This window comes from Oxyura jamaicensis, chromosome 7, assembly GCF_011077185.1.
Source record: "Oxyura jamaicensis isolate SHBP4307 breed ruddy duck chromosome 7, BPBGC_Ojam_1.0, whole genome shotgun sequence".
Taxonomy (NCBI): Eukaryota; Metazoa; Chordata; class Aves; order Anseriformes; family Anatidae; genus Oxyura; species Oxyura jamaicensis.
Genome location: NC_048899.1, coordinates 2149346 through 2173365, shown reverse-complemented (window position 1 = coordinate 2173365; position 24020 = coordinate 2149346). Strand labels below are relative to the sequence as shown.

At 37.5% G+C, this 24020-nt stretch overlaps 1 long non-coding RNA gene across 1 annotated transcript in view; it reads left to right on the top strand.

Annotated features, from left to right (window-relative positions):
• Positions 1-10894: 10894 nt before the first annotated feature.
• LOC118170192 overlaps positions 10895-24020 on the top strand; it is a 28415-nt gene continuing 15289 nt past the window's right edge. The window contains exon 1 of the long non-coding RNA XR_004752562.1: positions 10895-10946. This is a non-coding gene — a long non-coding RNA (uncharacterized LOC118170192). The remainder of the gene's footprint in view (positions 10947-24020) is intronic.

Below are 24020 nucleotides of genomic sequence, written 5' to 3'. Positions count from 1 at the left end.
GGTCCTCTACCAACTATGATAGAAAATGACAATGATAAAAACTGTGAAAAATGTGTGAAATGATTTGAATGTAGCAAAAGGCTAGTACAAGTTTTCAAACTAGGAATAATTGAACACACTTATTAGAATGTCACCTTAAAGGGACTTGACCAAGTGAATTGGCATATTTCTAGCTTCATAAAGTGAAATAATTCCTTGAATCACCGGAAAAAAAAATGATTTTTGTGTCTTTTATTATAGCAATGTAGTAAAAGCGAAAAGATGAAAAAGGCCTATTATTTCATCCAGCACATAGCACTGTATTCACAATTGCTTTGGCCAAGAAATTTTTAATCAGTTCATGGAACAGCATTTCAGATGTTTCTCACTGGAAACTATTTTTCAGTCTGTTAAGTTTTAGGGTAAGGAATTTTTCTTTTCCCAAATCTACCCTTTCCTTTTATGCAATAATTCTGCCATCTTTTCAAAGTGAAATCCTGGACTGTTCAAGTTAAGGACGGTTTTGTTACTGACTTCAAAGTCTGTGTGGTTTTTCCCATATGGCTTTTCTACTTCTTAGTTATGTACAGCTGTTGTGCAACTCTGTTAAAAAGCATCGCAGAGATGCCCAGGTTCGGGACTCCTTATCCAACTAAATATTTTTACCATTGTTTGCAAAAGCTCCTTCCAACTCTATTGTCCTCAGGGCCATGCAGTCAGAATGTGTGTATTCCCTCCCATTTGCAGCCCACTCTCCCCATCACATGCTGATATATAAGAAGTCAGTCTCTTTCACTGACGTCAGGACTCATCTCTCCCATCTTTACAAAACACATTACACTTCTCCGAGACGCAGGAACACACAAAAGGAAACAGAAAGGTAGAGCATCATTCTCCATTATTGCCAATTCAACAGGAAGTAAATGCATAGGTTGCTGTGCCACAAAATACAGGCTTCTTCCACTTGAGAAGGAAGGTAAATCAATTTACTGGTACCAAGGTCAGGCACACACATCCTCTAATGGTCTCGTACCCTGAACTATCACATCCATAATCAAGGCTGTTTGTGGGAGAGCAAAGCATCTGACAAACACCCTCCTATCTTTCCACCACAATGAAGACAGACACTTGTAGCAAAGGACAGGATGTGTAAAGTGGGCTCCCTGATACCTTGAAAGTTGGGTAAAACATCTGCTGGAAATGTGATAATTTTGAATGGGGCTTTGAGGTCCTTGGCTGAAAAGTTTGACAGAAATGCAAAGCACCATTACAGAATACATTATTTTTATATGGACGCAATTCAAATCAATAGCACAAGAACAGTCACAGCAAATTATCTAAAGAGAAGGTATAGGAACAGGAGCTCCAATTCCTAAAATACTGTTATGCTTTATGGCATACGCTGCACTCCCAATCAGTTCCTTGTGATTCTGGGAAATATTGTCAAATCTTCTGTCCCACTCCTTTACCACTAGGTCGAGAAAAGAAAAATAAGAGTGAAATGTTGAAGATTCTAATGATTTAAACCTCTGTTCTATGATCAGACCTAGAATATCCTTTTCTGTCCTGTCATTGTCTACATTTCCTTTCTTTACAGTACCGTTTCTCACTGCTAGCTTCCATTCTTACATCCTTGTGGAAGCAATTTTGAGAAAGAGAGAGAAGAAACAGCAAGCTGGGAAAGCAGAATCAATCAATCAAATCTGTTTGGAGCCTCTTACAATGTAAAAACAAATATGATTTGATTTCAACATACCATAGCAGAAAACTGAGGCATGTTTATCTAGCTTTTCCTTCTCTGATGCCTTGCTTGAATGTTGCTTTGGTGTATTCATTATCAGGGTTGGATGATAATTTTCATTATTCACTTCAAATGTGCACTGAAGTGTCATTAATTAGTATTAATCACAGAATCGCCATATAAGTGCAAAGACTATGGGGACCTATATATGCTTCATTAAGCTAATATAGCTTAAGTAATTGACTGGACTTCCAAATGTGTTAGCTACGGAATCCAGTAAGGATAAGTGATTAAAACTCACCCAACTTACTGTCTTACCTTACTGTAGAGACAGAGTACAATGACATGTGCAAAATCTTTCATGTTCCTAACAAAAAGTTGTGAGGTGTTATTATTTCTGTTGTTCTTACTGCCATTAGACAGTTCATGACCTTGATTCCAAGAAGACCCATGATGAGCCAGGCACTACACTAAGTGAACACAGGAAGTGACAATTGCCACAATGGCATACAAAGAGGACAAAACAAAAGAAAGTATTGCTTGTTACTTAAACAAATGCTGTCCACCAGAAAAATGAGAGTTAATCAAAGGAGGCATATCTGTCTGTGAGTGCAGTAACATGATAAATGTCCTATATTTTTTCTAAATACTTTTCCAAAGAGGTGCATAGCTGAAAATTAAATAGCAATGAAGAGCATAATGAAAAAGGTGCTGGAATAAAATGGAGTGACCATTTTATCAAAGCAATAAATAATCCTAACAATAAAGCAGTGTTAGTAATACTGTGCCTCTCTGAGCTTATGCAAACTTCAAGCTGAATCTTCCTGTAGCAGTTTATATTTCTAGTTAGAGTAAGAGCATATATAGAGGGGGAACCACAACTGTTCCTCCCCAAAATGCATCCTAAATGTGTTAAACTCAAAGGCTGCTCCAGCTGTGTTGCAGAAGCACAGAAGCCATACCTTAAGGTGCACAGCATCAGTATCTTTCATTTAACTGCAAGATGGTTTAGTGATATTTTTGAACAAGGATTCAGAGGTCTTGTTGGCCATTGTGTGTGAGATAGAAAATGCAAGGTGCCACAAAGGCCTAGAATGAGGCTTGATTAGCCAGAGTAGATAGTTAAATGTGAATAGCAATATACGGCTTGTTTTGCAGAAGCACCTGTATATTTGAGTTTGCAAAGGAGAACAGCCCATAGTCAAAAAAGTAGTTTTCATGTCTGTTTTCCTGTATAACTTTTGCTTAGAAATTTTGCTTCATCGATGACTCCATCATATAGGTACGACAATACACGATTCTGTTCTGGAATGGACCCTCTTAAAATATAAGTCTCAGCTGCTGTATTTAGCCATGATCACAAACCAATCAAGCTTAATACCTTAGCTTTCTTACAAAACTTTATTAGATAAACGGTTCTCACATCTGAAGATTATAAACCTTCTTTTATTGTAATCCTAAATGCATTCATGGCCATTTGCTCCTGTATAAAGATGGTCTTTGGCTAATAAAACAGTTGATTCTTTGGTGTTTATCTGCTGTTGCAGTTATAAAAAGAAACACTTCTCCATTCAATTTTCACTTGACTGTATTTAAAATAAATATTTTACTTCTCCCTATCCTTATCATGAGAAAGTAGAAAAAGGATTGCACAAAAAGAAAATTTTGGTGGTTTTGGCTTTTTCTGTCAATCAGAACAGTTCAGGTATCACTTACTGCAATGTAAAGCTGAAGTTCCTCTTTGGTTCAGATTAGGTCACCTACTCCTGAGTCGATCTTGTTCCTCTATAGTGTTAACCTTTTCAGACTTAGGGGAGTGACTGAACAGCTGCTATGATGACTTGATGGGTTTGGAGTGCAGAGGCATGTGAGAGGCAAAACAAACATGGAAGAAGAAACAGGACATACTGCTGAAGAAGTCACATTGGTGTCTTGACTAGGTGTCCTACAAACCTATGAATTTTATAACTCAAACTAGCAGCACAGCCAACCACTTTACATAACTGCCACTAGCTGTTTTTTTTTAACAACTAGCAGCACTAAAATTATACCATGGTAGCACTTCTAGAGGAAGTGGCTGGACGAAAAGCTCCTGAAAAGCATGCTGCTGATGGTCTCAGAATAACCATGGGCCAAATGATACTATGAAGGCAGAATTCTTCCAGGCATTGATAAGTTGGCTCGGAAAATCAAGCTATGTTCCACAATGGCAGATGGAAAGGAAATTACTCTTGCATGGGCTTGAGAAACTTTCTCTAGCTTGCTCTATCTTTTGCCAATGTCTAGCAAGTTCAGCTGGATGACAGTTGCAGGCTGACTGCCCAGGTCCTGTTTAGCAAAGCAACAGAGGCCTTTTTGTGTGTTAATCAGCACTGGAATTTCTATCAGTGAAAACTGGGTTTCAGACTGCAGAATATTAAAAACAACACACTCCTGCTGTGTTAATCAGAGACTTTCATTTTTGAATTAACAAGCATTGTCGAAGTATTTTCTCCCAGTGACATTGACTTTTCCAGTACAAAAGATTCAGTATACTTTAACAGGAGTTAGATATCTATAAAATAATTTATGCAAGAACTGTGTGATAATAGACATACAATTAGCAGTCTAAAAACCAGTCTCCCAGAAGGACACAGCAACACCGATACTTTAAGAGAGAACATCAGAAGTCAGTCAGCTTAGCTGGCAATGAACTACAAGCCAGGACTGACTTCACTATGTTGGAAAACAAACAGTAGGGTACAGAATAGCACTTTGAAATACAGAATTACCAGTACCATTGAAAGTTCTAAATTCTATAAATTTGACAGGCTGATCAAATTGTGGCACCTAATAAAATATCTGGAATATAAAAATCTTCTTCAGACTTAATTTGGTTTCTTCAGATGTGTTGATACTGTTAAGGATGCACTTGGGAAACAAAGGTGTGAACAGAAATGACATGTTTGCATATATAATTTAAAGACATTTTTAAAGTCATGCCGTTGCCTTTTCAGGTTTTGGACTTTTTTTTCTCTTTGCATTTCTGGGAATGAAGTTTCTACCAGAGGGTAATTTACCACAGACTTAGCTAGACTCAGGAACCTTCTGGCATATACTAACACTCATTGTATGTTCTATTGGTGAACAAAGAGGGCTGTAAATGGCATTTTGGTTTGGCTAATGATATCAGCTTTAACTTGCAGTTTTTAATTCTGATCTAATGATGCTTTGGAAGATACAGATTGACCTTTATGGGGCTTCTACTATTCCAGAGAAAACTGCTTGGTGTATGTATTAATCCACTCAAGAGGAACCACATGGAGATTAAATGCCAAATGAACATGTGAAATACCAGGTTTTAAAGTGGAGTTTGCACAGCTGCCATGCTGGGTTAGCAAGAAGCAATTGCAGCCACAGCTCTGAATAATAGGAAAACGGAACTTTGGATGGAAACTGCCTCTCTGCTTTTTGGCAGAATCCATCTGTAATGCACTTTGCCTTAGTTTTGGCTCTCCCTCCTGTTCATCTCTTTGTTTCTGCTATTCCCTCTTTCCTTTTCTGCTCTATAGATTTTATTTTAGTTCTTTATATTTAAATTACTTCACTTTTTTTTTGCAAATAGTAAAGTAAACTTTAATAGCTAAGTCATTTGAAATAATATCATCAGCTCCGCCATGAAGCTGAGCTACTTATCTTGTAATTTAATTCATTGTATAGGAAGAACTGCAAAACATTTTTACCAAATTCAGTGCTTATTTGTCTTATTGTCACTGACTGTAGAGCCAGACTAAGCAATTAAATGTTTTGTAACAAAATGAAAAATATAGCAGATCATAAATATTAACAGTACCCAAACTATTTCCTAGTAGCTATCATAAAAGTTAAAGAATACTTGTTGATATCTTAGATATTGGGAATCTAAACATCAGAATGGAATCTAAGCATCCATTTTTGGTGCCTTGAAGGGAATAATCTTCTTCATATTTCTTTTGCTGAACTTTGGATGCCTCTGCCCTAAGAATTAGCATTGCTTTGGAGTAAAAAATACATTTACAAAGTTAAATGATCCCTACTATCAAGATCAGATTCTGAGATACATCGATATGAGCTTTCCTATAAAAGAAAGACTGACGGTATCGGATACCACAGAAGGGGCCATTCACGGAGCAGGACATTCCCCAGTAATCTATTGCACAAGGAATAATTGTGCCTCAAGGTAAACTTAGATGGCTCATGTTAAGCATCTGTCTTGTTACTTTTCTGGCCTGACTAATATATGTTGCTTCAGTGAGGTTCTGGGATGCTCGGAATCTCTGAAAATGAAGCCAACGAGGTGTTGTTTTCTGGATGTACACTGGGCAGACAATAAATAAATAAATAAAAGGAAGATTTTACCTGAGATTCACAACTACACATGCCAAATTTGCAATGTGAAACATAAAAATATGTGAGATGAACACAATGTAAATCCACGCCAGGCAGGCTGTGATTTTTTCTTCACTGGTGACTAGAAGAAGAAAACACATTGGAGTTGGAGGTAAGTAAACGTTTTAAGATAAATACCTGTTTCTGTATGAAACAAGTGCATACATTAGGATTTATGTGCCGGTTTGATTCATTTCAAACCTGTTGACTCAGTAGAGACTAAATCCCTCATCCTGATTTGAATTCACACATTTGTCTCATATTTACTCATTCGAAAAAGCTGATTCTAAACAAAAGAAACGGAATTGTACTTCTAAGAGATTGTTTCAAAACAAAGAAGAAATAGAAAAGCCTTCGGATTTCAGACATATTTTTATGTGTTCATGATTTCCTTAAAGGATTATTTTCTGCTTTTTTCCTTCCCATGACTGTTTATTTGGCAATGATGAGCAAACCCAGTGTGTCAGTCAATTCTGCTTCTTGTCATATTCTAATAAATGGAACCAGTTGTGCCTTTGTAGGAAAATAAGACTATATAATATGTTTTTGTTGTTGTTTTGTTGTTGTTGTTGTTGTTGTTTTACTTCAGAGACCTATGTAAATAGGATGTGAACCAAAATTCTTTTAGATTATAAGAAACAGAGTGTATCTTGGCTTTCTTGCAGTTCCTCAAAACACATGAAGCTGAGATCCATCAAAGCAAGAAATTTCAGCTTCAGCAGAAAATATTGATAAGATCAGATGTTTTTGTGTCCTTGAACTTTCAGAATTGTACCAAGTGCAATGATCATCTAAATTTATTTCTTGTCATTTATGGTGGTATCTGACTTTTTGCTTTAAGTCATTATGACAGCAATTTACAGAAATGTTTTAAGCACATGGAACATCTCATTAGACTCAAGATAGCTATTCATACGATTAAATTGTCCTACACTGAGTCCTTAGGTGAAAAAAAAATAAGATAATATATTACTTTAAGAAAGGTTAACAAAAAAAAAAAAGCTCTTAAAACCTGAAATTCCAAAAATAAAGTGGTGCTTCACAAAAAATATAGTTAAAAATCTACATTGCTTCTACGTGTCTTGGTATAGAAGCTTACTCCAAAACTAATGGAAGTGACTTAGAAATTTTTGCATTGACTTCAATGTGATTTTGAATCAGGCCCATATTGCTGAAATATGTAAACAATTTCTCCACCTATGAATTTTTTCATCATTTAATTACAACTATATTAACTTCTTTAACTATATCATAATTTTAATACATAATATATATAATTAATATATATCATCACTTTAACATCATTTAATTACAACTATATTAACTCCTTTTCTCCCAGCTTATACCAGCAGATGTCAAGAGTCAATACAATGAAAAATCAACTATAGTTTAAAACCCAGACGTCATGAAGGCCATCATAGACTTAAGGAGCAGCAGAATCTACAGCTCCCACACTACATTCTGTAATGTACAGAATGATTTTGATCTTTTCTAATGAAATTACATTTATCACTATTGTGTCATCCTTTCTTGCCATCCTCTGCTACAGTCCTGTCATCTGTACAGCTAATGCCATTTAACTTGAATTACTCTTCAGTCTTACTAGCAACTAAGTGAGATGAATGAAATCAATATTATTTTCCTTACAGGTGAAATGAGTTTAGTAATGCATAAAAGTGGTGGACCTTCCTTTCTTTGTCCAACTCTGCACTACAATACATCAATGTATTTTGCTTGGCACTTGAATTAACATATCTTAATTTTCAGGCAACAACTCCCTCTAGCATAATGAAGTCTTCCAGTGTTTGATTTCAAGTCTATTGAATAGTCTGGGCATTTTCACTCACTAACAATGATCTTTACTCAGGATATCAAAATACAGAATAAAAAAAGATACTTCCTAACACTGCATCACTTGCAGTTCTAATGCCTAAACAAGAGTTCTTTGAAGATACTTTTTTTTTTAAGATCATCGTTAGTTAATTGGGATTCAAGTTTGTGCAAAATATTTTCATAGAATATTGCTTGTACTGAAGGAAAACACCAGTTTTTTTTTTTTCTTTTTTTTTTCTTTTTTTTTCTGGCTGAAAAGATGCCAGCTGGAGCAAACTAATGAGCCCCAAAAAGAGAACATTTGTACAGCTGGAGTCTGAATGCTATCAAGCTGCTTGTTTTTGATTGACACCATAACAGTCATGGTAATGGAAAGTAATCAATAATACTCCCTGTGTGACAATGTAAATAGTATCATCCAAGAGTGATTGGTGAACAAATATACAGAGTTTCAGCTCAATTTGGATAAGCATCCAAGTCCTCAGATCTTTGTTCTAATTGCCTAACCCATTGGGGTCTCCAAATATCAGTCAAAAATAAGTTAATCAGTGGCTTACTTTGAGTATTCATTATTGTTTTGGTACTTGGTATCAGCCCAAGAAAGGAAGTGTGATGGTGAACAAGATCAGATTTTAGAATCAGCAGCTCTTAAGCTTTTACAAGATTCTGTTTGGAAAAGTAGTTTAACTCCTGTTGTTTGCTTTGATCATTCTTCTACATCAGCTTCAATTTGTTGTGTATTTAACACACAGAAAAGTTAATGTTGTTATTTGTGTTGCTATATACAGCCATCTACAAAACAAAACTTATTAAAAAAAAATTCAAGACACTTCTCCTTGATTTTAATCCAGCTCCAATGGAGACAAAATTCCTTGGAGATAAGTAAAATGAAATCCTGTCTGAACACAGAGGATAATGGTATACATGGAGTGAGAGGCTTCAAAAAAAAAAAAAAAAAAAAAAAAAAAAAAAAAATAAATATGTGCACTTGCAATAATAAGAGCTTTGCCCAAAGCTAAAGCAATATAGCTCAATAGTTTGGAGTAGTTGGGGTGGTTATTTTTTTATTGTGCTTTTGGAGTAGTTAATGCCTCACTAGACCTAAAAAACCCTAGGGTCCCATGCTTATTTCAATTCAATTAAGATATACAGGCTGTGCAAAATATACATCGATAGGGAGCCACATTTTCAGAAATAACTGCTTATCCATGCACTTTTTAGCTCATTATAACAGACTCATGGAATCCAACTTTAAATAAAGGCTGTTGGTGGACTAAATTACAACACAGTATCAAGAGACTTCATGAACTGGATATACTCTATTTTATTAAGCTTTCATTATATATTGTATGAGTTAGCAAAGCATTCAATCTCTGCTAACCAGAGTCCCTGTACTTTAAATCCTGAAGGTAAATATTTTCTGCCAATGGCACCCTGTTAATGAATGGTAGGTTTGGGGCTTCTCTTTGATAAAACAGACTTGACAGAAATATCTCTGAGACATTTTGTAATTCCTTCAAAAAAGCTACCAAGCAGCACGAGGTATACTCCTATGCTATCATGAGGTAACACGAACTTCATTTTTATGCTCTATGACGTTGTACATGTCCATGACAATATCTTTCCACAGAAATACACCATTGCCTTAGTCTTTCAAGCTGATAAAGATTAAAATAAATAAATAAAAAATATATTAAAAAAGATCCAAATAAGTCCAAATAAATAATTCCTCTGGCAAAATTAACAGGCTCTGATTTGACGTAAAGATAGGCTCTGCCCCTACATCCTCCCACCGTGGCAGCACTGCCGTCCCACCTCCCCTTCCTTGCTGTGGAACCGTCAGGCAGGATGAAGTGGCTGGTTCAAGTTACAGACATGCTGGTGTGTTCTAAAAGGGAAAAAACTGCTCCAATTTTCGTGATACCTGTAGAAACTCCATCCTTTTTTAAGGTTTCTGCCTTAGATGCTTGAAATTGGGTAAGATTTGAGCAGTGAAGGCAGTCAGGGAATAATAGTATGCTTCCTCAGGCAACCAAACGTAGTTTTTAATGTTTCTAGTGCTTTGCTCCAGTTGTTTCTTTAGTGAAGAGACCTCAACAGCAATTAACATCATGGAACCCCATTGTCCCTCTGCCAAAACGGACTAAAAACTTTTCAAGCTGCAGAAAGATGCTCTGTCAGCATTAACACTGTAACAGGCTAGACGACCAGTCACAATCCAGGGAAACACCCGGTTTGTGCTAATTTCCTCCTTCTGGGCCCACTTCATTTACATAAGGAAGATGATGCACCTAGGATGAAGGTTTCTGAGAGCTGGCAGCTGTGGCTGTGGGGTTTGGCTGCCCTCGTGCAGCTGAGGGTCTTTGGGTGTGAAGAAGGTGCTAGAAGGGTCTGGGCGGTGGGGCCAGGCAGCCATTTCATGAGCCGCAGGAGAAGACTCTCACAGAGCGTGAGGCGCATTGGGGGCGCAGGGAGCTGTTCAGGTGGAGGTGAGGCAGGAGGAGCAGCACCCAGGTTGGAGCAGCTGCTGAGGATGCCTTCGTGCTGGTGGAAACATTGCCTGTTAGGTTTGCTTTATCTGGCCAGCATTGCCTCTGTGTGCCTGTGTGTGCTTTGGTGAAGTGCAAGGTTAGGAATGTGAAGCCTGTTCCCTTTCAGGGCAGGGGTGAAAAATGGCACCATTACACACTGTTAGGCCTGCTCGGTGTGAGGGGCAGGCTGGGCCCCCGTGAGGGGAAACCTGTGTCTTCTGGGGTGGGGACTGCACAGGGCCTCAGGGGGGACCTTTAAAAGAGCCTCCTTGAAGGAAAGGTGTATAATATACCAAAGTGACAGGCTGAGGGAAAGCTACAGTTTCAGTGGGAGATGCTGGGCTGGCCTGCAGCTCATTCCTAGTTGCTTTGGAATAACTGAATCTCAACGTACAGAAACCCGGCTGAGGAAGAGGAGAAAGATCCTGGCTCCACAGAGGACCTGATGCAGCCTGGTAAGTTTATTGCTTGTTTTTGAGGGGTTGGGTTAATTTGTTTTCTCACAGAAATCAAATCTGTCAGAAACATGCAATGAACAGGGCTTGAGCGAACCTGAAGTTTCTTCAGGTACCTGGAAGAGTCAGTTTACTTGTTACAAGTACACGCAGAGTAGTGATAAAAAGTGTAATCTTGTAGCCTCGGGGGGTGAGGAGCATGGGAAGAAATTGTTGGTACAGCTTCTAAAGGCCTGATGAAGGGAGTATCTAGGCTAGGATCAGCAGTACTGATCATAAACACTTGCTTCTTATAATTTTGGGGGGTGGGGGAACATAATGCCAGAGGTTACAGTGGAGGTGGTACTTGGCCCACCTTCCTTGAGCTATGATGGTCTAACCTACCTCTCTTTTTGATGATATTTTTTGTTACAGTAACAGCCTTTGTTTGTACCCATTACAGCTCTTACAGTGACAGACTTTAAGGCATCTGCATTATAAAGAATGACAGGGCTTCATCCACTTCTTATTGTAGGTTTTCTACCTAAATTAAATTCTTACAGTATTTGATTATATTTCTAAAATATATATTTAAAGCTTTATAACTTGTTTATATTTTAATTAACTTTTTATATTTTAAAAATATTTTAAATATTTAAAAATAAATGTAAAATAAAATATTTTAATGTTTATATATTTTAATATTTTAAATAAAAATATAAAAGTAACGAGTAATAGAAATCAATAGAATAATGATGATATGTAGTAATAAATATAACTATTTTAAAATAAATGTTTGAATTACAAGTAGAAATATAATAAAATAAATGTATTTTAAATGTTATTGGATGGCACTGCTCTGAAAGCTATAGAAAAGATGATAGGAAATCATCAGTCTCAACAGTGTATAGTTCTTTGCTTTAGCTACAGGATAAAATAATTAAGAGACTTGCTGTTTTTTCTCTTTTGCTTTCTTGAGTTTTTTAAACCTTTTATAACACAAGTTTGTAGCAACGTGTAGGTAGTTAGAGTCAATTCTAGCATTAGAATGATAACTGCTAACATCAGAAAAAAAGCAATCAGAGACTCGGTATTATGTATTTGTTCAACACTTGTTTTGCATATATAACTGTAACAAATCTATCTTAAAATTTTGGCTGTATACCAAGTATGAAGGCCCTTGCCATGAACTTCTGGAATAGTGAGATGCATGATAAGGCCTAGTAATAACTCTCATAATCACTGCAGGTAGGTGTTCATGCTGTTGCTGTTCCATCGTGTTCTTAGATCAGCTTAAAACAAGTGCAGAGATAACATGTTTGGATTTCTGTCTTGGGTACTTGCATCACATCTCCCAAATTGTCTTTATTTGCTGAAAACCATTTGCTGTTTGAATGTAATTAAAGCTGAATTAGAAAGTTGGCAATATATATTGGAGTTATATGGGAAAGATTAGGGCAGATGAGATTGAATTCATTCATCAGCAATAGCAGAACTGAAATACCCAGTTTAAAACCTTACAGAATTTTTTCTTTGCTCCTTGATTCCTAAAGAAAGGAAACATGCCAATTTCTTTCTTTTGAAGGTCACCTTTAAAGGTGATGTATGCATTGTGGTACTCCCATAACTTCTGAAGAGATATGGGGCAAAGAGGACTACTGAGACAATTGAAAGCTTGCTGATAGTGGTACCAAATTAGAGACAGGCACCTTCTATCTCAGGCAGTCCTGGAGCAAAATAAATGAGTGTTGTTTATCTGGAACAGTAAAAGTGTCTTAAAGTGTGGTACTAGGTAATGTATAACTTTTTCATTATCCTGTCACCCTAGAAAATTCTGCTTTGCAGCACCTCAAAGTTAAAGCAAAACAAATTCATGGCAGTTTACCTGTCCTTTAAGGATTTTTTCCCACTTTTTGCATCCAGATTTTAGACTTGGAATTAATAATACCCTATCTCAGTCTTGATATGAGATGAAATAAAAAGGGACTGCAATGCTAAATTCAGATCAAAGGAAAAGGATAACACTGCCTTTTTTTTTTTTTTGGTTGCAAATCTAAAATGATCAGATTAAAAATCTATTTATTCTCTAATTTCAGTATCACTTTTGAGGAGAGGATATCCTCAATTCCCAAAAAGGTGCATTAAATAGTTTTTCTGTGGCATTATGAATATGATGGAAATTGTTTTGGTAATCTTTGAAGCTCTGAAAGTGAAAAGCAGATGCAGTTGGGGCTAGTAACTACTTTGCCTCCCTCAGGTGCATACATGTGTGTACATGCTTTTTTAATAAGATCTGCAAAAGCTATCTTACATAGCCAAATCTTTGTGGTTGTTTGTAGTTGGTTCACTTACATACAAACCAGTGTTCAGTTAAATCATTACAATGTATAATGCCTGCCTGCCTGCCAAGGGAAATTCTTTGTTATGTGAGGGCATGTGAACTGGCAATGTGGAAGGCATTCTGACTCTTGTTAATGACTGGTCCTGGGTGACTGCAAATAATGCATTTACCTGTTTATTTCTTCAGTTCTTTAAAGCCTGGGTTTTTAATAAGAAATGGTATTATTTATCTTTCCAACATGACCTCAACTCTTAAAAACAGGATAAAGTAGTAAGCTGAATCAGTTGGACAGACCTTGCTGCAGGTTATGCCCTGGAACAAGATCTACCTGGAGTAGACAACTGGCATTGCACAGCACTCATAACTGCTGAGGAACTCAATCCTTCAGACCTTCAGGCAGACCTGATCATCCACTACGTGTTTGAGTACAAGTGGAGATGTCTTAACTAGGGCTGTCTGTCTAGTATTTATTATGAGCTTCTTCAACATGGATCACACTGAAGTGTGATGGTACCTCTCCAGTAAGTCTGAGGTTTTTACAATGGATGTAATCTGTCACAAACAGAAGTTTCCCCTCTAATTTGACTAAAACCTAATAGTTCTCAGTTTACAGTGGTGTTCTGAAGGTTTATAAGGTGTAGAGCACTATAAGTTCTAGTGGAAACAGACTTCTGCCATCCAGTATTCAAATAGGAATGAACAGATTCCTAATGCCCAAGGAAAGCTAAATACCTCTCCAAACAGTAACCAGATCATAAGATTGCTGCTTCTGTTGTATTTATAGTTATAATGTGAATTGAGAAGTGACTTCCTATTTAGTTTAAGTCTGGATGGTACTGAAGTTTAACTTTGTCTGTTTGAATATTGGAAGAAAATGACTTCTTGCTACATGAGACAGGCAGATTTGAACATCTTTGACAAAAGACCAGGTGTCTTGTATTTTTGTCATTGTTGTTCTAAATCTAATGTTGTAGATGCACTACAATGGGCATGTATGATTTATTGAATTACTTGTTCGGGATCAGAAGCAAGATTCTGTCATTCAGATGATTATAGCAAAAGGAATACATGGTTAGAAGTGTTTTCTGGAGCTGCATTAAGGAATACGTTGTTTTCTACTATGCAGTTCCTTTAGCTATCTGTCTTGATCAAAATAAAGACAGATGAATTAGTGATATGAAAGTGACTAAGATTAGAAAATGCATAAGTACTTCTGCATTTCAGAAATATGTGATGTTATGCAAAGAAAGTAGGCTGCAACTACCAATGCTAGTATGAACATTTTCTTCCCTTCACAATCTTCTTCCAGTAACTTAACCAGCAGTTACTTGCAAAGAGTTCTTGCAAATCAGCTAGATCTTGTAATGGCAGCTATTACCTTAATGGCAAAGCTGAAACCCTGAACTCCATCCCTGAACACTAGTTTCTTCTTTTCTGCATTACCTTAAGACTCTCAGCCTCTATGAGAGGTTGGGATGGATAGGCAGTTAATAGTTTAGCAACGTAATGAGCTGATGTAATCTGCCTGGTACTGTGCATCAAGTCAGGCTCGTGGTCTCATGGCTTGCTGTCCTGTGAGATTCTGATGTGGGCACACAGTTGTGATCCTGCAATTTTTGGCTAAGAGACTTGAAGCTTAGTTTTGTTTTCCAGCAAAAATTTTGGGGAACCTTTTACATAGTACTCTTTTCTCAACTGCAGGTGACACTGCAGTTACCTACGTGACATACATGACTTAGATGTTAAGCAGTTGATATATTTGCTGCTTACCTGTTGGGTTTCTACTTGTGGCTCTTGATCAGTTACACTGTTGTCATTGTGTTAGTCTGGTTTCTTCCTTATGATTGTATTACTATGATTGGATGGCAGGTGATTCAAGGTTAACTTCTTATTATACCAGATGAGGAAGCATATATAGGCTACCCTGCATTCCACTGTCTTCAATGTTAGTTATACATATACTGAAGTATGTAGGTAGGTCAGCTACATGCTGAAGTGCTAGCCTATTTTCTGGCTCTCCTGCCTAGAGGACGAAGGGCATGCTGACAGGTCTGCAATAACGGACAAGACAGGTAAGGGAGGAAAAACATTAATATCCTATAGTAATTACAGTAAGCCAAGGCAGAGAAGCAACTCCTAACTAATACAAGAAATTTGAGGTAGCAGAGTACTAAACTGTGTTTTGGGTGCAGGCCATTTCTTCTTGCATAGACTTTAATCCTTTCTATTTAAGGTTTTCCTTCCTGAAAAATGTTTGTTTATTTACAAAATGATGGTAGGTGAAACTTCCTGCAATGCAGCAGCAGAAAGAGGCATTCCTGGGTTGTAGGGGAACTAGCCGTGATTACTTACAAAAAAAAAAAAAAAAAAATGCTTACCAAAACCTTGTGAGCCATGCTTCAACCCACAGTGGACTTGAAGGGTATTACAGAAACATCTAAAAATGGGTTTATAATGGAAACCTTGACAGACCTAAAAGCAGCGCAGTAAGCAGGTGCCACTATAATTAAGAGCAGTGACCCTTCAAAGAAAAGGGTTGCCAGCAGGTAAATAAACTGCCATTGTGCAGCTCACCTCGTTAAACAAGAAGGTTTGGAAAATGATTGGAGAAACAGCATCAATCAGTGTTACTTTAGACATCAGTTATAAGAGACAGTTGCTTGCTGTGGGACAAACACTATGTACTATTAAAAACAAGGTCTTTGTTCTGTGAGTTGTGCTACAGGTAATCCAAGCCCCTGAATTTATATCCTTTTCACAGTTGTCAAGTTCTTTAATATAGTTTTTTATCATGTCATATTTTCCCCCTCAAGCCTTTGACGTATATACTAGGTCAGGTGAATAGAAATATTCAGATGAGTGAGTTGAGCTCAGACAGTCTGTCATGTGTAGTGGATATGCAACATAATTCTGCATGCATGCTTCCCCTTTTTCAACTTTACATTTTAATATGTCAGTGTAATTGTCTTTGATCTTGACTGCTTCAAGTTCATGAATTGCTGCAGCCAGCTAAACCTGGATTGTTTGGTATGGTTTTCTGACTTTTTTTTTGTTATTGTTACAGCGCAGGTTTTGTTTCGAGCAGTTTTATAGAAGCATGGTTAAATTGCTGACTGAACACAGTTACCTTGATTGGCAGGGGACACTAACAGCTGAAGCCTTGCCTCATCATGGACTGTAAAAGCAGTATTGTTTTTAGAGTAGTAAAAGAAAAAACAGAATGGAATTAGGATTTTTTTTAGTTCTTCTGTCAAGTGTATCTCATTTTAGGGTTGTTCTGCATATTTTGTTCTGTATGCAATTTCTTCTGTGGGATTTGGTCATGGATTTTGTTGCAGGGGAGAGAATCAGGTTATCTTGGGTTTTAACTCCTGTTCTTAGATATCTATTTTTTTTATTTTGAAAGAAGCTGTGAAGACAATCTTCTGAGGGTACCCTCTATGAAAGGTTTCTCCACCAAAGTAGACAAACAGATGTATATATGGGGCAGTGACAAATTATATTGCCAGAAGATTTTCTACAGGGATGTAATATCGTCTAAGCATAATAGGCACTTTACAGGCATAATAGGCACTTTACAGATAATAAATTCCCTTATTTGTAAAAGACAGAATAGTACTCCTGCTTTTTGAAGATCTATTGTTACTGAGTTGCTTTCTGTTCTTTGTGATTCTCAAGTTGAAAGTACTATAGGAACAAAAAGCATAAAATAGCCTAATTTCATATTGTGAGGTTACGGAAAGCACTGTAAGCACAAGATGGACTAAACACAAGGAAGTGGAAGGGTACAGAACAGCCATATGCATTATAAGGTCTACGTTAATGTTTGTGATAAATAAAACAATTCCTCTTTGTTCTGGCTCTGTCTAACCAGTGCTCAAAGTAGGATTGAAGGAAGAGTGCTGATATGAGTGGCTGTGAGCTTCAGTCCTTACCACTACAAGTGCAACAGGCTCTATCACTGGCATCTAGAAGGGAAGTGTTGAAATTCCTATTAAAATAGATGTTCAATAACTGATAGGCACTGTATAGCAAGATCTAGAGTGCAAACTGCAATCAACAGTATATGCACAAACAGCCCAAAGGTTAAAACTGTTCTTTAAAAAGCGATTTGCAGGGAAGTTATCAGCTCATCTTATTTGGCCTATCTAAACATAGCTTAAAAGGATTGACAAGATGGTAGCTACATAAGACTTTAGCATCTTGACTTTGGAATGCTGTGGCCTGCAGTGACTGGATTGTATCATATTTGGCGTGCCTTTGTGCAAGCACTCTTATCAGTCTGATGGCTCCCCACTATGAAATACCAGAGCATTCTCTTGGTCATGCAGTCAGGCATCATGGGGAGAGGTGGTGTTTCCTCTTCACTTTAGTTGGCATTAGCAGATGTATGTCAAGGGTGATGGAGAAGGCTTAACTTACAAAACTTACCAAACAAGATCTGTGCTTTCCAACCCTGCGAGAACATTATAAATGCAGCAAGACTCCAAAGAGATTATCAGGAAAATACTTAGTTTAAAATATATATTTTGGATGTATTTTCATGAACATTTTTATTTGTAATTCAAGCATTTACCTGCAATTGTTTGAGCTACTTCTTTAAACAGTCTAGGATGTCTGTCTTGGAAGGGAGTACTCGATGCTTTTTTATCAGAGATAGTGTCTGGCAAGTACAAAACATTGGTTATAAGGCTGATTAAAATTTAAGTAAGCTTACAAAGCAATGGAGTTGAACTGATGTAAAATCCTGTGCAACTGCTTTCAGTTAGTTTTTAAACTAAATTGTTCTATCTTTACTTTTTTCTCAGCAGAAAAATAGTAAATACAGTTCATACTTCTAAACCGTGCCGTCCAAAAACATATATATTTTTCCGCCAGTTTGACATCTTAACTTTTCTATCAATTCATCTTGAAATATTGCCAGAAAAATGTGGTGCAAAAAAAGTTTGAACTCCGAACTGAGGGTTGCAGCTTTTGAAGCAGCAGGATATTTTTTTTTGCTACGTCAGTCTCTACTTCTAGGTGTGGTGCAAGTTATCATTTACAGACCGAAACAGGATTTCTCTAGCAACGATGAGGTTATAGAGGCAGTTTTAAAGAAAATTAATCTATAAATTGATCTATTTTTTTAAATGGTTGCTTATATCTATTGTGTGTTATCAGTGATTTGAAAGGAACTTGAAGCCTTAAAGCCTACAGCAGCTGTAATTTTGACCACTAAACAAGTGAAACATGACTTCTGAAGGTTTCACTTGCTTAATCCCTTTTTAACTCAAACAGATTGCTTGTTTGGTTATCAAACTGGTTGTTTTTATAAAGCAGCTTATTTTGGAGATCAAGAGCACAGTATCAACTTCAATTTATTAAATTCCAGGAGTGACTGTCTGTTTCATTATCTGGATCCTCACTACTTTAATTTTGGAAAAATGAGTTGCATTTAACAAATACTTTCTTTTTAAGCAAGACTTTCTGATTTTATTCTTGCCAATATTCTTTCCAATTAACTACTTGGTGTTTTCCCTTCCTCCAAAAGTTAGTCTAATGCTATAACAAGTACTGGTAAAGGGCATCTCCTCCAATCATCTACTGGATGTGATTTTGTTAATACAGACCAGGATGTTCTTAGCCCTCTTTGTTTTTCAGTCCCTCAGTTCCCAGCATCTGTTGTTCCCAGGTACATGACCGATATAGTGTCTGCTGAATTTCATAATTCACTGTCCATTCCCCTAGCCTTTCTAGGTCTGTCTAAATAGCAGCCCTGTCTGCAAGCATGACAAGGGTACCACCATTTTGGTGTCATGTGTGAATCTGACAGCACAGCACTGTCACCTCCTCAGAGTCAGTGGTAAAGATGTCTGACATGGGTCCCTGTGATGTATCACAGGGTTGCATAGGATGATGACCTGTTAACAGCCATCCTGTGAGCCAACCATCCATATTTACCCATCTAGCTGCCCACCCATTCAGACTGTGAAATCCTTGCTTGGATACAAATACTTTGGAAAATGATGTTGAAATTCTTCTAAAGTTGGCATCTTCTAATCTGTCATTCACAAATCCAGTGAGGGCTATCAGGTTAGCCAGGCATAGTTCACCCTCTGTAAAGCCACGCTGGCTTCAGTATATATGCTCCAACAGGACTTGTTCCATGATGTTCACAGGGAGTGAGGTCAAATGCTATGTAATTTTCTGGATTATCCTCTTGATTCATTTTGAAAAGGGCTATAGTATTTGCTTTCTTCCAGTTATCAGGAACCTCCTGTAATCTCCAGACCTTTCAAAGATGACACAAACCCCATGGTGACAGCCAGCTTTCTCTGCACTTTGGATGCAGTCTACTGGGTCCTGTGGGCTTCTGAGGATCAAGTCATCTCCAGTAATCCCTAACTTGATCCTTATTCACTGCTGCTAGTTCATCTCCTTGAATGTATCCTCTAAGCATAGAGGTGTGGGAGACCTTTTGGTGAAGAAGGCACTCGGTACCTTGCATCTGTTATCACTGCTGTGTGCCCCATTCAGCAGCAGTCCCACATTTTCCTTGTTCATGTTCAGAGTAATTGGAATTTGTTCCATCTGCTAACCATGCTGCATGTAATGTAACTTCTGCAGCATGGGTACCAGATTGTTTAGTCAGCTATTTACCGACACTGCATTCTTAAACCGATATTGTTGAGGGTTCAGGATATTCCGATACTGACACATGTAAGTAGGATTTGCTATGAGTTTGCACAGTGCTGCAGTCATTACATTCAACACTTCAAATTCTTGCAGAAGATTCACTGATCGCTGTTTTGGCCTACTATAAGTAATTCTGCTGTTCAAGTCCTTCATTCATGCATACCACATATGCGCAGGAGGAACAACATTGTATTGTTAGAACTCAGCTACATATAATATTCCTAAGGCCCTAATAAATCTAGCTGTAGTGGTGTACATTTCAGTACTTCAGGAAAGGTAGGACTTGGTTGATGTGCTGAATTACAGAGCCTATTTGTCCTGTACTTTCTATCTAATCAGTGGAGAAAAATAGGGGGCTCCAGAGGTGACTCAGGAAACTTAAAATCTGGATTAAATCAGGATGACCTGGCTTCTTAGTGGGGTGCTAAAGTTGAGTATCTGAAATCTTCAATTAACCCAGGTCAGCATGACCTTCAGAGGGTCTTGTTAAGTAGCAAGTCTTCAGTACTAAGACAGCTATCTTGAGCCTGCCCTCTTCTGTCTCCATCCAACTATTCCTAATCCCAGTAGTTAAGTAGCCTTTTCAAAGCTTTTGTTACATATAATGAGGCACAAACACAAGAAAAAGCCCTGGTGTAATTTATCAAGGGTCCAGCGAGCGTGTCCTTGTTGCCTCTGAACAAAATCTGCTTCAGATGAGTAGGGTAGCAGAGAGGAGTTCATTGCAGTGGTTTGTGCTCAAGAGTCCTGAGCTGGAGGTTAGGCTTACTTGAACCTTGGAAGGTTGCTTTTGGTCAGAGTCAGTAAACCAATTGGTGTGGCTTCAGTATTAGAAACCCTTGCAAGACTTTTTCCTGTTTTTTCTATGTTGTTTTTTTTTTTTAAAAAAAAAACACATCAGGTTCTGCAATTTGGAGTCATGCAGCCTTTCTTGTGTAATGCCATACACTTTTAAATCATTCAGGGCTTCAGAGAACAAAGGGCTTTGGGGAACAAAGACCATACAAACTTCATTTCTATTGCTTATGGCTATATTGTAATTCCACTGTGATGTCTTCAGTGTTTGTAGTGGTAGCACCACATTTCCCGTAGCACTTTGCCTTACTTCTCAGCCTGGTGCTGTAGTAGGCTGCTCTTCTGCACTGGTTCTGCAGCTCAAGCAGCTTTGACTAGGAAATGGAGGTGGAAAACAGATGTTCTAGGAAGACAGATTCATTTATTTCCTTAATGACTGTCAAGTTGTGTATGTTAGAATGGCTTCTGGGAAGTATGCTATTCAGTAAAAAGAGTGATAATTTAGGATAGAACCAAAACATGCTGGAAGAGCAGTTGCTGTTTATCATCTCATGGCATCATTTGATCTCAGCTTTGTTTCACACTTTTGACTTGATGTTGTTTTTTTGGGGGGGTGTTTGTTGACACTTAGAAGGCTTCACAAATTGTTATAGTTATTGTGGTTTTGGTGCTGAACACCTGAATGTCTTTCCTGCAGCATCCCAGAAAAATGCTGTCAGTCAAATTAAAGGAGAAGTAGAAAGTTCTTTACATGCTTAGATTCATATTTGCTTATTTTTGTTCAAACTTATTTAATGGAATAACTGGGACATCTTCCTTTCTTAAAAACAAAATTAGTGTTGAGTAACTGTTGAAGAATCTATCAGATTCTGATTAGAAGCCAATTGTAAGAGTTAGCTGGAGTGCTAACAGCTCCTTTATTAATGCATGCTTTCTGCATATTATTGTAGTAACGCAGAAGGAACCTGTACTCTTCCTGCCTTGAAAGATCTGTGAACCTTTAATTGCTTTAACTGAAATATTAAGCTTGTGGAGCCATCAGGGTTAACTAGTTCTAACATGTTGAAGTAAGTTTGTTAGGAGGGGACGGAGATAAATGTAGCTGCCTTTCTTCCTCATAAGCTAACACTAAAGGAGAAAGCTTACCTTTTTTGTATGGACTATCCTTATGGTAGGAAGTCTTAGACAGTTCATTAATCTGTACTTTGGAAAGTTTTCTGAACTTATGTTGCACTTAGAGATGTGGGTGGGCAAAAAGTGAGTGGAATTGTCCACCGTTTTATGTAATACTGAACAAAGATGGAAAGAGTGAAATACAGTCCTTGCAGAGAGTAAACCAATGATTCATGTCACTATCTTCCAGGGCTACTTTTAAAGCAGCAGAATATGGCATGGAACAGTATATTCTCTGTGAAAAGACATGCAGATGTAAACTCTTACCTCTCTCTGACATTGAGGAGCACGTTCTCCATTTGCCCATGAAAATCTGACAGTTGTTTGTTCAACTTCTGGAGGTCATTGTCCTTGCCTGAAGCTTGTCTAAATGTCTGCTGCTTATGAGACTTGATTACAAGCAGTGGAATTCATACGTGTGCTCTCATCTCCAGCTTGGCCTCTGGAAGCATTGCTCAAGGGACTAAATGGACTCAGAGATAATCAGGTTGTTAGAGCTTGGAATCAAACATTATTTAGCCTTTTTTTCATAGTGAAAACAGCATGGGAATGTATGCCCTACTAGGTTAGAACAATGTTCTTTCAATCTCCTGTGCTGGCAGTAGAAGTTAATTAGGAAGAACACACAAGTGTCTGTTGTCCATTCCCCTTATACTTGCCCAGCATCCTGAGTTGTTGTGTTAAGTATTTGCTTGTTATCCTTAGCATCTGTTTATAGGCATGTTCTCCAACAAGTTCAAAAATAACAGTATTAATACAAAGGGTGGGAACAAACCTTTTGTCTACTCAGGCTTCAAAATGCAGATTCTGAAGTTCTCCAAATGAGTGTTCTCTCTGTATAAGCCAAGTTCCTAAACTGACACCATTTTGTTGCAGAAAACTTCTTTCTCTTTAAAATATTTAACCCTTTAATTCGATCAAGTATCATTTGATTTCCTCGCACAGGGTTAATCCGTTCTCCACAGTGAAGTGCTGAAATTTCAAAAATAACGTAGCCTGTTCCACTGTCATCTGTGTAAAATATTGTTTACACTCCAGGCCTATTGCTTCAGGAAATTATTGATAGGAGCAGCTGCTCCTTCACAAGAAGAGTACAAAAGTCCTTCTCCGACCAGGGGCACTTTACAGCCACCTTTACTTATCACTAATGCACAGAAGCATGGAAGATTGGATTTCAAACTTTCAATAATAATAATAGAAATGTGTAGGAAAAACTCTTTAAAACTTCACTTGGGAACTTTTGTGAAGCTCAGAGCCATCTCCCTGTGCTCAAAAGGATTTGTTCAAAACAAAATGAAATTTGGAACATAAGATACGCAGTACAATCAGTATCAGACTTCAAATGCACCTCGTTGCTGCTGAGCTGAACATTATAATTACAATTATAACTCTGCAGTGCTTTATGCATAAATTATTTAAATTAAACCACATAGATTATTCAAATTTTATCTCCAAGAAACACTTCTAAAAGCCTGCTAACACTCACGTTACAACTCATTGCTAACAAATGCAAAACTATTTAAGTTTGTTTTTTTTTCAAAAAAACTTTTTGGAACTAGACTCTGGGCAATGGTTAATTTGAAGTTAAATCAGTCTTGGGTTAACTGCATTTGTGGTGCTAGTGTTGTAATTTCAGATCCACTTTCAAGCTCAGTTGGGCACAGACTAAGGTGGGTGCCATTCAGTCTTTTTTCTTTCCTGATAATACTTAGTGGAACCTTTTTTTAGAAAAAAAAAGTTGGTACAATAATTTGACATGGTATTGACAGTGATTAACTTGATACGATGATAAGAAAATAATATTTGCAGGTGAAAGGAGCTTCCTGAGAGATGTTATGAACAGAGCGAGCCTTACTCCTGGAGCACGTCCCTCTCCGTAAACATTTCTTACAGTTGGCTGGGGAAAGCAATGTGATCAGGTCATTCCTTGTTGCCATTGTGGGCAAATGAAGCAGGTTAGACCAGCCTTTTATAGATACCCCTCCCTACTGGCGAATATTCAAAATCAGGGAAGGGTAATGGGAATCTCTCCTTTGCACCTATCCATTAGCTTGAACTCAGGCTGAAAACAACAGAAAAAGCTAACTAGAATGTTCCCAACTACAAAT